Source organism: Hypomesus nipponensis, chromosome 20 (genome assembly GCF_054491055.1).
Source record: "Hypomesus nipponensis isolate SF chromosome 20, ASM5449105v1, whole genome shotgun sequence".
In the NCBI taxonomy this organism is placed as follows: Eukaryota; Metazoa; Chordata; class Actinopteri; order Osmeriformes; family Osmeridae; genus Hypomesus; species Hypomesus nipponensis.
The window spans coordinates 2,802,643-2,817,590 of record NC_140380.1 but is presented as its reverse complement, the minus strand read 5'-3'; positions in this window follow the sequence as shown (position 1 = coordinate 2,817,590).

Below are 14,948 nucleotides of genomic sequence, written 5' to 3'. Positions count from 1 at the left end.
CCGGGTCCAATTATATTTTCTTTGTATATGCTCCCTCTGGGCTCTATTCGCCGTAAACATTATATACCATATCACTGTTATGCTGATGATACACAGTTATACTTACCGTTAAAACCAGGTGATACCAACTCTCTGGTGTCCCGTTTTGATTGCCTTAAAGATATCAAGTGCTGTATGGCTAAAAACTTAATGAGAGTAAGACGGAAGTGATTCTACCCCCAGATCAATTGATGATTTATCAAAAAAATGGGGCCCTTGTCCACTAGTGTGCATGCCAGAGATATGGGTGTTATCTTTGATTCAGCACTAAAATTAATTCTGTTGTCAAAGGTAGTTTTCATGTCAGGACGTTTGCAAAACTAAAATATTTCCTCTCTTTCAAGGACTTGGAAATTGTTATTCATGCACTTATATCGTCTTGAATTGATTATTGTAATTCTCTGTATTATGGCATTTGTCAATCATAATTATCACGCCTTCAGCTTGTCCAGAATGCTGCTGCTAGAATGTTGACTGGTACCAGGAAGAGGGACCATATCTCCTCAATATTGGCCTCTCTTCACTGGTTGCCAGTCAAATATAGAATTGATTTTAAGGTGTTGTTACTTGTTTTTAAAGCTTTACATGGATTGGCTCCATTGTATATTTCAGATCTTCTTATGAAGCTTAGCGCAAGTTCAGTCAGGCAAGACCGACCCCTGCACTCGGGCATACTCGATAATATTTCACTGCTTTTACTACCCCCCCCCCCCCCCCCGTTAAGAACGCTCTACTTTCCTTCTTCCTATGTTGGGCTGTCATATGGGTTTCAGGTCCATTAGCGCTCCCGTTTATCAATCAATGCTGTCAAATCTTCTTGTTGATGTCAGCCTATCACAATGATCCCATGCCACAAGAACGATTCTCTCCCTGTGTAGTTTGTCCATGCTATCAAGTGCACAACCCACCACCTCCCTTGTCTCTGTTCTTCGACTCCTTGGCTGGGTCGTCGGCTACCGCCACCGCCACCATTGTCTGGATTCCATGGGGGATTCTTCTTCGTATATTGGGCAGGTGCCCTTTGATCATTAATTCCCCATGGGGTCTAAGCTCTAAACACGGTAGTACATTTATCATCCTGTAATAAACATCACTTACTCTTCCCAGGTCTCTCCTGGGACATCTCCTGATGTCTCTTGAAATGCTGTATCACACATCCAGGCCCCTTAGATCATCAAACCAGTTCCTTTTAGCCATTCCACAGACTCGGATGAAAACAAAAGGTAATCGTGCCTTTTCAGTTGTAGCCCTTACTATGTGGAATAAACTGCCAATTCAGGTCAGGTCATCCACCATCATCGAGACGTTTAAGTCTCGTCTTAAAACATATTTGTATTCTTTGGCTTTCGAGTCAGTTTAGGGTCACTCGTGCTTATTAGGATTCCTCCGTCAGGAGGAAACCTATTGTTATTGTTAGTTTTATTATTAGGATTCCTCCGTCAGGAGGAAACCTATTGTTATTGTTAGTTTATTATTTTGTATTATTGTACCATTGGAGTCAATGGCAGCCCCTAGAACCATATGATAACTTTTTGTGAAATTTGGCACAGTCATTCAGGACAGTCCTTTCTTTATTCACACCAAGTTTCATGTCTCCCATTAGACCACTCTAGCGCCACCAACGGGTCAAAGTTGGACTTATGTTTACACACGCAACTTTTGAACCGTATGACCGATTTTCCAAAATGAGGTACCATTGGATTCCCTGGATCAGGACGAGTTCAACACACCCTATGGCAATTTTTGTCAAATCTTCTTCAAAATGTCCAGATATGCTCTTCAGACCAAGCCTCGCTAAACACATCGAAAGTAATTTGGATCCTCACAACAATTTGTCCGGTACAGCCAATCAAAATCTGCAACAAAGCAACCAAACAGGAAGTTGGATAAAATCTCAGCAAATCTCTGATATATTATCACCAAACTTGGACTTGGTATATCGGTGGAGGACACTACAACATGTTGAAAACGCAACTTCATATCTCCAAAAATGATTGATATAAAGCAAATCAAATTTATCGCGAACTCTAAAATAATGCTTTACACATCCGCCGGTCAAACTTGTGATTCAATCACAAGCTCATACGAGAATCTTGAGAATATTTAGTACACAAATCTGGGAAAAAGTTGACTCTAAGATGAAAAAGATTTTTTGTGAATATTTCAAATATGCATGCTTGGCTAATTGCTAGGGATATTTCCAATGACATGTCTCCCCTTGCTCCTCAGCGTGCACGCTCCACATTCTCACACAGCCTTTCCCTTGACACGCGCGAGCTTGGCGAGACACACACACAACATTTCAGGAGATTGTGGGCTGACCACGCCCCCACTCATTCCTTGGCTTGAAGCAAAGGCCCTTGTGGATCTTGATTTTATTTCAGATTTGGTATGCTGTGCAACCTTGCTGTATGACCTTGCTGTGCAACCTTGCTGTGCAGCTCTCTGTTGCATCCACGAACCCCACGCAGACGAGTTTGACATCGAAGCATAAACCAGGCTTAAGATGCGCCAGTATCTCCATTGCCTTCTTTGTTCTTGCAAACCTTCAATAACTTTTCCCTTTCACGTCCATGTAAACGGTTCTGTTATCCCTGGTTTTGGCACCAATTTTTGCAGTTGTTTCTATAGGACAGGAACGACCAGACACTTCTCTTTAAGTCAACTTTCTTCCAGATTGGAGGTATACAGCTCAAGTTCGTTTTAGCAAACATTCTAAAGAAAACACAAAAATCCCTCTGAAAGTAAGTCATTAATATAATTCAGGTGTGGTCTGATGTCACAGTTCCACTGCGCCATTGGATGCGTTAGATTTTATTTTGAGTGCGCACCAGCTTTCCAGCTTGGCTGTCACAAACATACAACATAATAAAAGATGTGTAACCCATGCATATGTGCTGTAACACATGTGAGTCCTGCTTTAATATTCAAAACATATCCTTTTCCCTCCTCTCCCCCTCTTCCCTCTTTTCCCTCCTTTAATTTCATCTCCTCCTCTGTTGTTCTTTCTCTCCTCTTCTCCTTTTTGCCCTTCTAATCTTCTCCCCTCAGCTTTTCTGCTGTTCTTCTTGTCTTCCCTTTTTTCTCCTTCCTCTCCTCCCTTCTTGTTTTCCCTCCTCTAATCTTCCCTTCTCCCTCCTCTCATTTTCCGTCCTTTCCTTTTCTCCCCTCTTCTCTTCCCTTCTACTGTCCTCCTACACTCTCCTCCTCTATGCTTTAATCCCCTCTCCCACCTTCTCCTCTGCAAGGTGAGAGAAACACAGGGAGAGAACAGAGATAATTATCCATGAAGGGGAGAGTTTGTAAGAGACAAATGGTTTGGTCCAGGTAGAAATGAAAGGGAACGTAGCAGAACATAAACCCATGCCTGACACGCCCCAGCTGCTGGGCTATCTAGCTTTTTTTGGGGAGGCAAATCTTGTTTCAAACTCTAGCCCTGCACTGCAGTGTGGCTAGTCCCTGGTCAGTGATGTAGGTAATGTCTCAGTGAGATAGATGAGGACATAAAGCTGTCAACATGTACAATCTTACCTGCTCCGGACTGTTCGTGTGTGTGTGTGTGTGTGTGAGAGAGGACCATATGGTAGGTGATCTAAGGGGAACCAGGAAGAAATGTAACGACCCTGGCTGATGGGAAATGATGCTCAGTGCACACACAGAAACACACACGCATACACACACATGCATGAACACACACACGCTCACACACACATACACACTTGCACACACACACACACACACGTACACACACACACACATTGCAAAACACCCCCTAGGGTCCCTCCCTTGCTCCCAGCAACAGCTGCGGCTCCACTCCTACACCCCAGGTCAGCCCCAAAGCCCACCATTACCAAAGAGTGTGTGAGTGTGTGTATGAGTGTTTGTGTATGTGCTCCAAAAGTTTGTAGTCATTTTAACAGGGTCAGCAAACTTTGGGATCTAAACTGTAATCCTGTAGCGTGATCGATACACACCAAAGCTATTTAATACACGCATTTTAAACCACAGTCAAACCACAGCAAAATAAACACTTGTGTGTATGTGTGAGTGTGCAGGCAGAGCGGCTACCAGTAGGATGTAATATTGATGCTGCTGGGGTTGGAGCTCTGTCTGCGTGTGTGTGTTACTCTCTCTCTATATATATATATTTGTATATATATATATATATATATATCTGTGTTGTTGTGTGTGTGTGTGTTTGCTGGGGCTGGAGATGGGCTCTGTCTGGGTCGACTGATGGAATATGGATGAGCAGGAGGGGAGAAGAATGACAGGAAGAGGGGAAGAGAGAGGGGATGGAGAGAATGGGAGGAGAGACAATTAACCAGTCAAACAGCCTGCCAGCCAGTCAGTTACCCAGTCAACCAGTCAATAAACCAGTCCAACAGCCAGTTAACCAGCCATTCAACCAGTCACTTAACCTGCCAGTCAAACAGATAAAGAGACATACATATAGAGAGAGAAATGAGAGAGAGAGATAGAGGGAGAGACAAAGCACTGTTCTCATGAATAAAATACTTTCAGACAGATGTTCCTCCATCAGACCAGCAGCTTGGTTTCACACTAGAACATGACCCTAATGGGACACCGTCCCAGGACACACACTCGCTCACACACACAGTACGGAGTGGAGAGGGAAGGGATTGGGATTAGCCTCATCCTCCTCCAATGTCAAAATTTCAAAACTTCAGAACCTCGGGTCTTTCAAAGCTTGCAGATCCATTTGGAACCACAAACTCAGAACCCCAGAACCCGAAGAACATCAGCATTCTGAGAAACCCAGCACATTCAGAACTTCAGAAACTTTTGAATCTTCAGCACCCAAAAAAAAAAACTTCAGAACCTTCACAACCTCAGAACCGTCAGGTCTTCAGATCAGTCATCCACAGAACTTTCTGAACTTTCAGGGCTATCATAACTTGTGGCAAGTGTAGACATGTGTGTGTTCTGCTTCCCCAGCCTATGTGGAGCTGGCTCCTGTTGGTATCAGCTACTTCCTGTCTGGCATGCACTGTGCAGGTACGTCACTGTGACCCCTGACCCCCACGATCAGACCTGCACAGAGACCTGACCTGCTCACACCTCTGGTATACCACTCCCCCATCTGCTAATACAGGTGTACCCCCCCTCTCCTACCTGTCCATACAGGTGTACCCCCCTCTCCTACCTGTCCATACAGGTGTACCCCCCATCTCTCACCTGTCCATACAGTTGTACCCCCCCCCCCCCTCTCTTACCAGGAGTTCCCCACATACAGGTAATCCCCATCCTCCTAATGTGACCTTTGACCTGTCTGGTTTGACCTCCCCTCGCATGACTCCAGGACAGAACTGTTTCCTGCTTCTGCTCTGAGAGGTGTGTTCCCCTCATGAAGAATGTTCTAGAACTAGGTTGTTGTTTTGTTTGGCATAGAGAACATGCCAGTGGTCTGGTAATGCCTGCTCAACACTCACTGGTTCTATAGCTGCTTGCTCTTAATTCATTAACTTTGATCTAATTACATTTGCGCCAATCTGTCAATTTATACATCAATTAATTATCTGACTTCCTCCTCGTCAGATGATGCTGGTGGACAGATTATATCCCAGAAGTAGTTTTAATCAGAAGAGGAAACCGATTGGCTGATTACACTTTCCTGCTGAAAGCTAATTGGTCCCGGTTGTTTTATTGAGAATCTGAGATTCAGACTGTAATTTCCGGTGACTGTGTTTGAGAGGGAGTGGACATCTGCACACACACACACACACAGACAAACTACACACGCCACAGACGCACAAACGCACACACCTCACACACATGTTTGCGCAAACTACACATACCACACTCACACACACACTTCAGACACACAGATGCATTAACACAAACTGCACACGCCACAGACACACACTCACAGACACACGTACACACCCTCATCCACAACACAAGTATACACACACACTCACCTAGACTGGTATGGTGTTTTGTGTGTCAGGGAGCTTCACGCTGGCAGAGCTGGGTATGGGGGAGTCCCCAGGCCTGCAGGGGGACCTGAGCCTGCTGCAGCACAGCTACGCCCTCAGCAACGCCTCTGACCAGGACCCAGACTCCGACCCCGAGGGGGTCATGACCCCGGAGCGGGCCGTCCAGCTGTGGGCGGGGGGTCATGGGCTCAAATCCCGGCTCAGCTCCAGCCTGTCATCCAGGGCTAACTCTGCCCTCACGCTGACGGACTCGGATAACGAGCACAAGACTGACGACGAATCAGGTAGGAGAGAAGTTCTGCTGTGTCCTGGTTCTGGTGTGTCCTGCTGTGTCCTTGTGTGTCCTGCTGTGTCCTTGTGTGTTCTGCTGTGTCCTGATGTGTCCTGCGGTGTGCTGGTGTGTCCTGGTGTGTCCTGGTATCTTCTTCTGTGTCCTGCTGTGTTCTAGTGTGGTGATGTGTTTTAGAGTACACTAGTGGTGTTCTAGTGGGTTCTAGAGTATTCATGTGGTGTTCTGGAGTTGTGTGTTCAGAGAGTTCTGGAGTCATCTCGAGTGTTGCTGCTGCTGTTCTCCTCTGCTATCTCACCTATTACATTGTGCTCAGGCCAAAAACACCTTTCCAGAGGAAATGTTGCCATTTAAAGTTTTAAGCATTATTTTATTTTGAGACATTTTGCTTACTTCAAGTAGCCTACTGTAGCCTTGTTATTGGGCCTGCAACAAAGAATCGATTAAATCGATTAAAATCTATTATTAAAAGCATTGGCAATTAATTTAATTATCGATTTGTTGTGTCGCGCAACTACTACGCCACTCAATAAGTTGCGGATGTTTAAGTATAAAAAAATAAGTTTTGTTGAGCGCAGAGCGGAGGTAGAGGAAAGACTATCGGAGAGACGTCGTTGAGTGGCGTTGTTCTGTAACACATGGCGGAGGCAGAGAAATCAATACGACCTAAGTCATCCAAGGTGTGGGAGCATCTCACACTAAATACATCGAAAAAGAGTGTTAATTGACCGAGGTGAAGTCAGTTTTATATTCAACATTTGTCTCACATTTGGTAGACGCTACTTTGTAGCGTCGCGTTAGGGACCGGATGAAAACTATCCATACCATTTTGAAAAATTTAGAAATTATAATATTTTAAGAAATATAAAACCTCAAACAGACACCAGAGTATTTTAACAATGTCGGGTATATTTCCACAGCCTTTACTTTTTCATTGAAGTTTCAAATAAATTGTTAGAAAATCCTTTATCTTTGAAAATCTTGCAAATCTTAACTTTTTTCAAAATTGTGTCAAAAAATCCCAAATATTCTAATAAAGTCTGGCCTACTTCCACAACCTTTGAATTTTCAATAAAGTTTTAAATAAAACTCAAATAAATTGCTCATTTCTGAAAATAGCATTAAATACATGTGAATATTAATAACTTTTTTAAATGGTGTGCCTGTTTGTGCACATTCTGAAGATTTTTTGCAATGTGAATTTTCACTGTCAGTTCTGTTTTTGAATGAAGGTCTGGAAATCCGATTCATCGATTAATCGGAAAAATAATCATCAGATTAATCAATTATTAAAATAATCGTTAGTTGCAGCTCTACTTATTATGCTTGACAACTTTTAGGTTGATGTTCACAACTTTTTTCGTTTTGTGGTACTAAAAAGCATAAAAGAAAGATCTTGTGTATGTCCTCATTATAATAACAATTTGAGTTGATTTGGGAATATATATTGTAGGCCTACATATATTGTTATTTGGCAAGTGCATCTCAGGTAATGTTACGAAGTAATCCAAAAGTAATGTAACTAGTAGTGTAACTAGTTACTTTCAGCAGTGAGTTTTCTAGTGAAGTAAAGCATTGCTTTGAAAAAAAGTAACTTGTGATGTATATGTGATGTATCGAATACTTTTTTACCCCAACACTGCTACCAGCTACACCACTACCAGCTACACCAACGAAAAGCTAGCAATTCAGGCATGGGTATGGGTGTTTACATACTTGAGGAGTGAATTTAGCCAATTCACACAAACACACCACACACCCATAAATATACACGCATATACCCAGACTCCACACACAAACATGTACACACACACACTCACACTTCTCTTACAACCATGTACAGTATTAGTTATAAAAAGATCCAGAGCTTATCCATAATAAATGCCATGCTGTAATCCATCAAGATGTGCCTTCTGTGTGTGTGCTTATGTGTGCCTGCCTGTGTGCCTGGCTGTGTGTGTGTATTTGTGTGCTTGTGTGTTTGTGTTGAGTGAATTAAAGACGGGCTCAGCAGAGCTTCAGACACTAATGCATTCTCACCGTGGGAGCTGATTAATAAGGACAGAACTGAGGGTGTGTGTGTGTGTGTGCACATGTGTGTGTGTGTTGTATGTGTGTGTATCAGTGTGTTTATGTGTGTGTTGAGGGCAGTCCTGTCCCATCTCATTATCACCTAGTTGTATTTCCAAGTAGTTCTGAGGTCACAGATGGGCTACACACACACACTCATTAACACACACACGCTCTCTCTGACTCACAATCTCACATTCCCACGCATTTTCACTGTCGTTATTTCTCTCTCACCTCTTTCAGTCTTTGTCTGTTAGAGAGAGAGAGACACACACATACACACAACCTCCCAGCGCAGGCGTAACATGTCACCATCCCAGTGTTGGTTCATCCGTGTTGTCACTCAGTCACACACATCTGAGCCTCCATGCTCTCCATGGCAACCTTCTATGGCCTTCTGGGAGCTTGCTGTCTGATAGAGAGCAACACCCCCCCCAACACACTGACACACACCTATGCATATATACACTCACACATATCTATACACACATTAACTTACACACATTCATGTACACACACAATGCCACAATGGTGTAGAATAACAAAAGAGATATTAGCATTCAGAAGCCCTCATTAGATCAGGAGCATTTGACTGGAGGTGTCAGAATGGTTTGTGTGTGTGTGCATGTATGTGTGTGTGTGTGTGTACCTACCATATCTGTGCCGACTGCTTCTTTACTGACTGTGTGCGTGTGTGCCTTTATCAATTTCAACAATTGGGGCACACACACACAAACAGGAAGCAACGGATCACACACGCGCCAGAACCTTTTTCTCTATCCATGTTGTCCTTCCTCCCAGGGCAGCCAGGAGCAGTGGGCAGTCATATCAACTATGCCACAGACACTTTACATTTGTATACTGACTGAAGCACTGGGTGTGTGTTTTGACTGTGTTCTGACTGTGTGTGTGTTTGTGTGTGCGTGTGTGTGTGTGTGTGTTTATGACAACGTGTACTTGAGGGCAGAAACAAAGCATAATTTATTTTTCTTATCTTTTAGATTCAACTGTATAAATGGGTCAGTAAGTTTGGTTTCCAGTCATCAACTAACAGTGACACGTTGTTCCGTTGTGTGTGTCAATATCAGAATCCGAATGGGTTTTATTCGCCATGAAAGTTTGCACAGACAAGGAATTTGTTTTGGCAGGAAGGTGCAAACATTAAACATGTAGGAATCAAAAATTTCAATATGAGGACTAACTATACTACGGGTGCATAAGTAGCAATACTAAGTGGAATTAGATTTAAAATAAACTATACAATAAAATATAAAATAAAATATGGGAGTCAGGTGCCTGAGCGGTTAGGGAATTGGGCTAGTAATCAGAAGGTTGCCAGTTTGATTCCCGGCTGCCAAATGACATTGTGTTCTCGGGCAAGGCACTTCACCCTACTTGCCTTGGGGGGAATGTCCCCGTACTTACGGTACTTACTGTAAGTCTCTCTGGATAAGAGCGTCCGCTAAATAACTAGATGTAAATGTATATGTAAATTTACAATATAAAGATACATAAAAAAAAAAAAAATACAAATGGTACAAGATTATGTAGTGCAGTGTTTTTTGTGGCGTGTGGTATTGGTCCTGATGGACCGCAGCCTTCTGCCGGAGGGGAGTGACTGAAACAGGGAGTGTCCAAGGTGGGAGGAGTCGGCCACAATCTTCCTCGCTCGCGTCAGGGTCCTCGAGGTGTGCAAGTCCTCTAGGGTAGGCAGATTGCAGCCAATCACCTTCTCAGCAGTGCGGATGACACGCTGCAGCCTGCTCTTGTCCTTGGCAGTGGCAACAGCGTACCAGATGGTGATGGAGGAGGTGAGGATGGACTCAATGATGGCTGTGTAGAAGTGCATCATCATTGTCTTTGGCAGGTTGAATTTCTTCAGCTGCCGTAGGAAGTACATCCTCTGTTGTGCTTTCTTGATGAGGGAGCTGATGTGCAGTTCCCACTTGAGGTACTGCCCAGGAAGCGGAAGGACTCCACAGTATTGACTGGGGAATCACACAGGGTGATGGGGGTGAGTGGGGGTGTGCAGCTGTTGGTGTACATGCTGGTTGTAGTTGGTTCAGATGGAATGTGGAGTTTACAGCCCAGAGAGAAGCTGTGTGAGTGAGAGGATGGAGAGGTGGGCTTCTCAGACTAGACACAGCCCTGTCTATAGAGGCCGATTATTGCTGCATGGTTGCCAAGACAACCATTTTACCCCAAGAGATTTGGCAAACCCCTGGTTGTGTGTGTGTGTGTGTGTATAAAACTCCAGGAGAGAGTTTCCTGAGTTCATGTTCACCTCCATGACAGGAACAGGAAAAGGAAGCCGGAGACTAGTGATGCGTTTCCTGTCCACAGGTGTGACAGTAGTTAATGATTCTGCTAATGGCTTCCTTTTCCTCCACAGTCCTCTGCCCCCCTCTCCCCTTCCACTATCTCTCTCTTGTTCTCTCTTTTTCTCCATGGGCCATATTTTAACGATCTGAAACGCAAGAATCAAAACACAAAGCGCAAGTAACTTTGTGGACGGGACTCAGACGCGGTTGCTGTTTTCCCGGCGGGATAAATGACTTTGCGCCTGGCGCAAATCTAAAATGGGTTGGTCCGAAGTAGCTACATTACTAATGGGTTTGGTTTGGGCGTAACGTGCAATAAACCAATCAGAGCGTCATCTCACATTCCCTTTAAGAGCAGCGCTTGTTCCATGGCGGACTGCTATTATGACGACGGATTTGCCAGGAACACGCCAGGAGCGGTTCACAGCGACGTTCTAGTCAGGGCCGTAACAGATAGAGAAGTGAAATTGTATGGGAAAGGCAGAGCAGTTTTCTCATTGCACTAAATTGCCCTCTCATGCTGCTCATTCAAATTCTTATTTTTATTCTTATATATATTTTAATTGTTATATTTTTAAATTGTTTAGTTCTTAGAATTAGTTTAACAATTGTACTTTTTAACTTAATTTAAGACCCGTATAAGTTTATTGTTTGCACCTTCCTGCCACAGTAAATTCTGTGTTTGTGTAACATAGGCTACATGGCAAATAAACCGGATTCTGATGGAGATGGGAGAATAAACCCACCCTAATTAGCTTCGGTTAAACAGGCGTGGGAGGAAATTGCCACAATTGTTACAAATCAAGTTCACATAGGCCTACATAGAGATTTAACGTAGCTTCGCAGAAAGAAGACCCTGGCCCAGGGGCGTTGTTCGACCCTTTTTACTGGGGCACGTGCCCTAGTATAAATCTACTGTGCCCCAGTTATTAGTCAGTGCATTCATTTAGATTGATAAACTCTGAAAAAATAAATGCTGTATCCCAACCAATGCTTGTAAAAGTGTTTAACCAAAAACACAAACCAATGCACGCAGAATTCCATTTCAGAACACTCTTCTAGCCTGCCAAATAGACACAGCAGCACACACGAGTCCAGGTGTCGGACTCCGCACACAAGTCAGAATTGAGGTAGGCTAAGAAAACATTACAAAACTAAAGATAGTTTCTAAATGATAGGCCTACCGATTATCGTATTTAGACTAAAACATAAAAACAATATTACATGAAGCTGAAAAAAACTGTATTTGCGCTCAAATGAATGCAAAAAAAAAATATATATTGATGTTCTTGCCAAATCTGATATCAAACTTGCGTCCCTGAACTGTGTATAGTGGGTTAAGCAAGGGGCGTTTCTATAGCCTAGTAGTGCATTGTGTGCAGCAAGCTTGAAAGAAAAAAGGGGTATGAATAGGGGCCTGTGCCCTAGTAGGGCTTTATGTCTAACAACGCCTCTGCCCTGGCCTCGCCAGCAGTGTGCACGGACCAAGCTTGCGCCCTTAAAATAGCATCTGAATAACGCGACATTGACTTTAGACAACGTTTTACATGGTCACTGGTGGAATTGTTTATCTGAAACTGCAAAATAACAGGGAACGTTTGCGCCGGAACATGCCTAATTTTTTCGCTGAACCGCCCCCGGGAGCGCAAAGTCATTACCTAATTTACCAATGTGCATCTGTGGAGGGAAAAGTACACTTTGGGTCGAGTGCAAACTAGGAATGATACTTGCATCGTTGACCAAGTCAATTGCGCTGGGTGGAAGATAGGGCCCTATATCTCTCTCCTACTCCCACTCTCTCTGCTTCTCCCACTTTCTCCCCCCGTCTCTTTCTCTCTCTCTCTCTCTTTCTGTCCCTCTGTCTCTCTCTGTGTCTCTGTCTGTGTGTGTCTCTCTCTGTCTCTCTTTGTCTCCTTCTCTGTGCGTCTCTCTCTCTGTCTCTCTTTCTCTGTGTCACTCTCTCTCTGTCTCTCTCGTTGTGTATGTCTCTCACTGTGTGTGTGTGTGTCTGGGGTGTTGTTGTCTCATCATTGTTTACAGGCCATTACCTATGGCTTTGTGGTTGACTAGTCTCCAGAAACACACACACAAATACCCCTTCCCACACACACTCACACACACAGTGCAGCGCGGTGGGATGTCACTGTGACGGTGCAGAATGTTTATTTAACGTGTCACCAGGCTCGGCAGTGATGGTAATGGAGAAATTGATTCAGCAATAATGACTTTCCATACATGTGTGTGTTTAGTTGTATCTGTGTTCACTCGCGCGCGTGTGTGTGCACAATTGTTTTTCTACTTACCTTTCTAATAAGGGTTGATGCTCTTCGCATTTGTCATTGTTAGCCTTTTGTCAGACCATTTTGTTGAAGTTAGAAATAGTCTTCAAGTCATCTTAAGATGTTGCAGTGTTGTTTTATTATGTGTTTAGAATGATTCAAACATTTTTTTCTTTTTGGAATGGAATGTAATAGAAAACAAAATCTCCTGACATTTTATGAATGCTAAATATGGCAAAATATGTCTGTGGTTGGGTTTTTTATTTTTGTGTCTGTGTGAGTAAGTAAGTGAGTGTGTGCGTGTGTGTGTCAGGTCTCCATGTGACAAGACATCCATTTGTCTTATTTATTTCTTATTTCACATTTTCTGTCTCTCAGCCTGCTTTGACGATGATGATGTTGATCTGTACAGCTGTCCTCGCTGCAGTAAGTGTTGTCCTGGTTATAGCCACGTGGATGTGTGTGCGCGTTGCTGTGTGTAGGTTGCGTGTGTTTTGTTGTGTGTGTTGGTGTTGTTTGTTAGTGTGTGTGTGCCTGTGTTCGACATGGACATACTTCTCTCTTCATAAATCTCTCCATCAACAACTCCAATAATCCCTGTTCACACACACTCACACGCGCACACAGACAATTATCCAGTTTTGCACTCAATCAGCCGGTCACCAAATGCCTGCCCTCGCCCTCCTGTCTGACATGTCTGTATTGTTGGTATGATGGTGCCCAGTGGCAGCAGTCTGTGTGTGTAGGTGTGTGTAGGTGTGTGTGTGTGTGTGTGTGTGTGGGTAGGTGGGTGTGTGTGTCGGTGCCCTCCACTTACCCAGCACAAATAACAGTGAGTATATTAGAGAAATATAGTGATCTTAGACAGGGTTTTAATTTGGTTTGAGTTTGTGTGTATGTATGCATGTGTGTGTGTGTTTCTCTCTTGAGAGTTTCAGTTAAAGTTTCTGTCTCTATTCAGGACTGGGTCTGTAGAGACACAATGAAGATGTGGTGCTGACCAGTGTCATGTGACTAACTCCATACAAGCTCCATACAGACTAACTCGTTTATCTCTCAAGGATACGTTTATCTTATGTTCGTCATCCATCCCTCCATTCTTCATTCCTTCCGACCATCCATCCTGTCATTTCACTTTTCATCCTTTCTATCTCTCTCTTCTTGTCCTTGCGATCAATAATTTATAGAATCATGAATTCAGACATGACAGAGAAACACTGCAATCATAAATCAAACTGGAACACAATTCATTTAATCATAGAAGAGAACATGCCATTATTTCCATTTCTTTCTCTCCTGTCTCTCTGTCTTTATTTTCTCTCTCTTGCTCCCTCTTTTATTTCCCTTACCTCTTTTCCTTCTCTCTCTCATTCCCTCTCTCTCTCTCCATCTCTCCCTTTTATTCTCCATGCCACTTCTCCCCCTCTCAATTTTTTGGTGTCTCTCTCTCTCTCTCTCTCTCTCTCTCTCTTCCTCTCCTTCTCCCTGTCCCTCTCTCTCTCCATCCATCTCTCTCTATGTAGTGTGAAAAGGCACTGAAACAGTTTTACCAGACCTCCCTGGTGTATGGTATTTACCAGTGGTAAGAGAGGAGTGTGTGTGTGCGTGTGCTTGCGCGGTTTCACCATTCCCCAAGCCAGGTAAATGAACACAAACACACAACGCAGCATCGTCCTGGGTTGCCATGGCACCCATGTATGAGGGTGTAGTGGGTTGTGGGGTCCGCAGGCACAGTGAAGGCCTCACCAGGCTGCTCTCAGCTGGAACCTCCTCAAGAGGTCACTCCACAGCAGCACACTTCCAGAAGCACTACACAGATTCAACATCAAACAATCTTCCACTACTGACTTTTGCTGCATTCCTAACATACACAGTACAGCTGTGAAAGTAAACAAGCACACATATGATTCCCAATTGGTCCAGTCAACAGCTGCGTGCTAATTTGGCTCCCTCTCTCTCTCTCTCTCTCTCTCTCTCTCTCTCTCTCTCT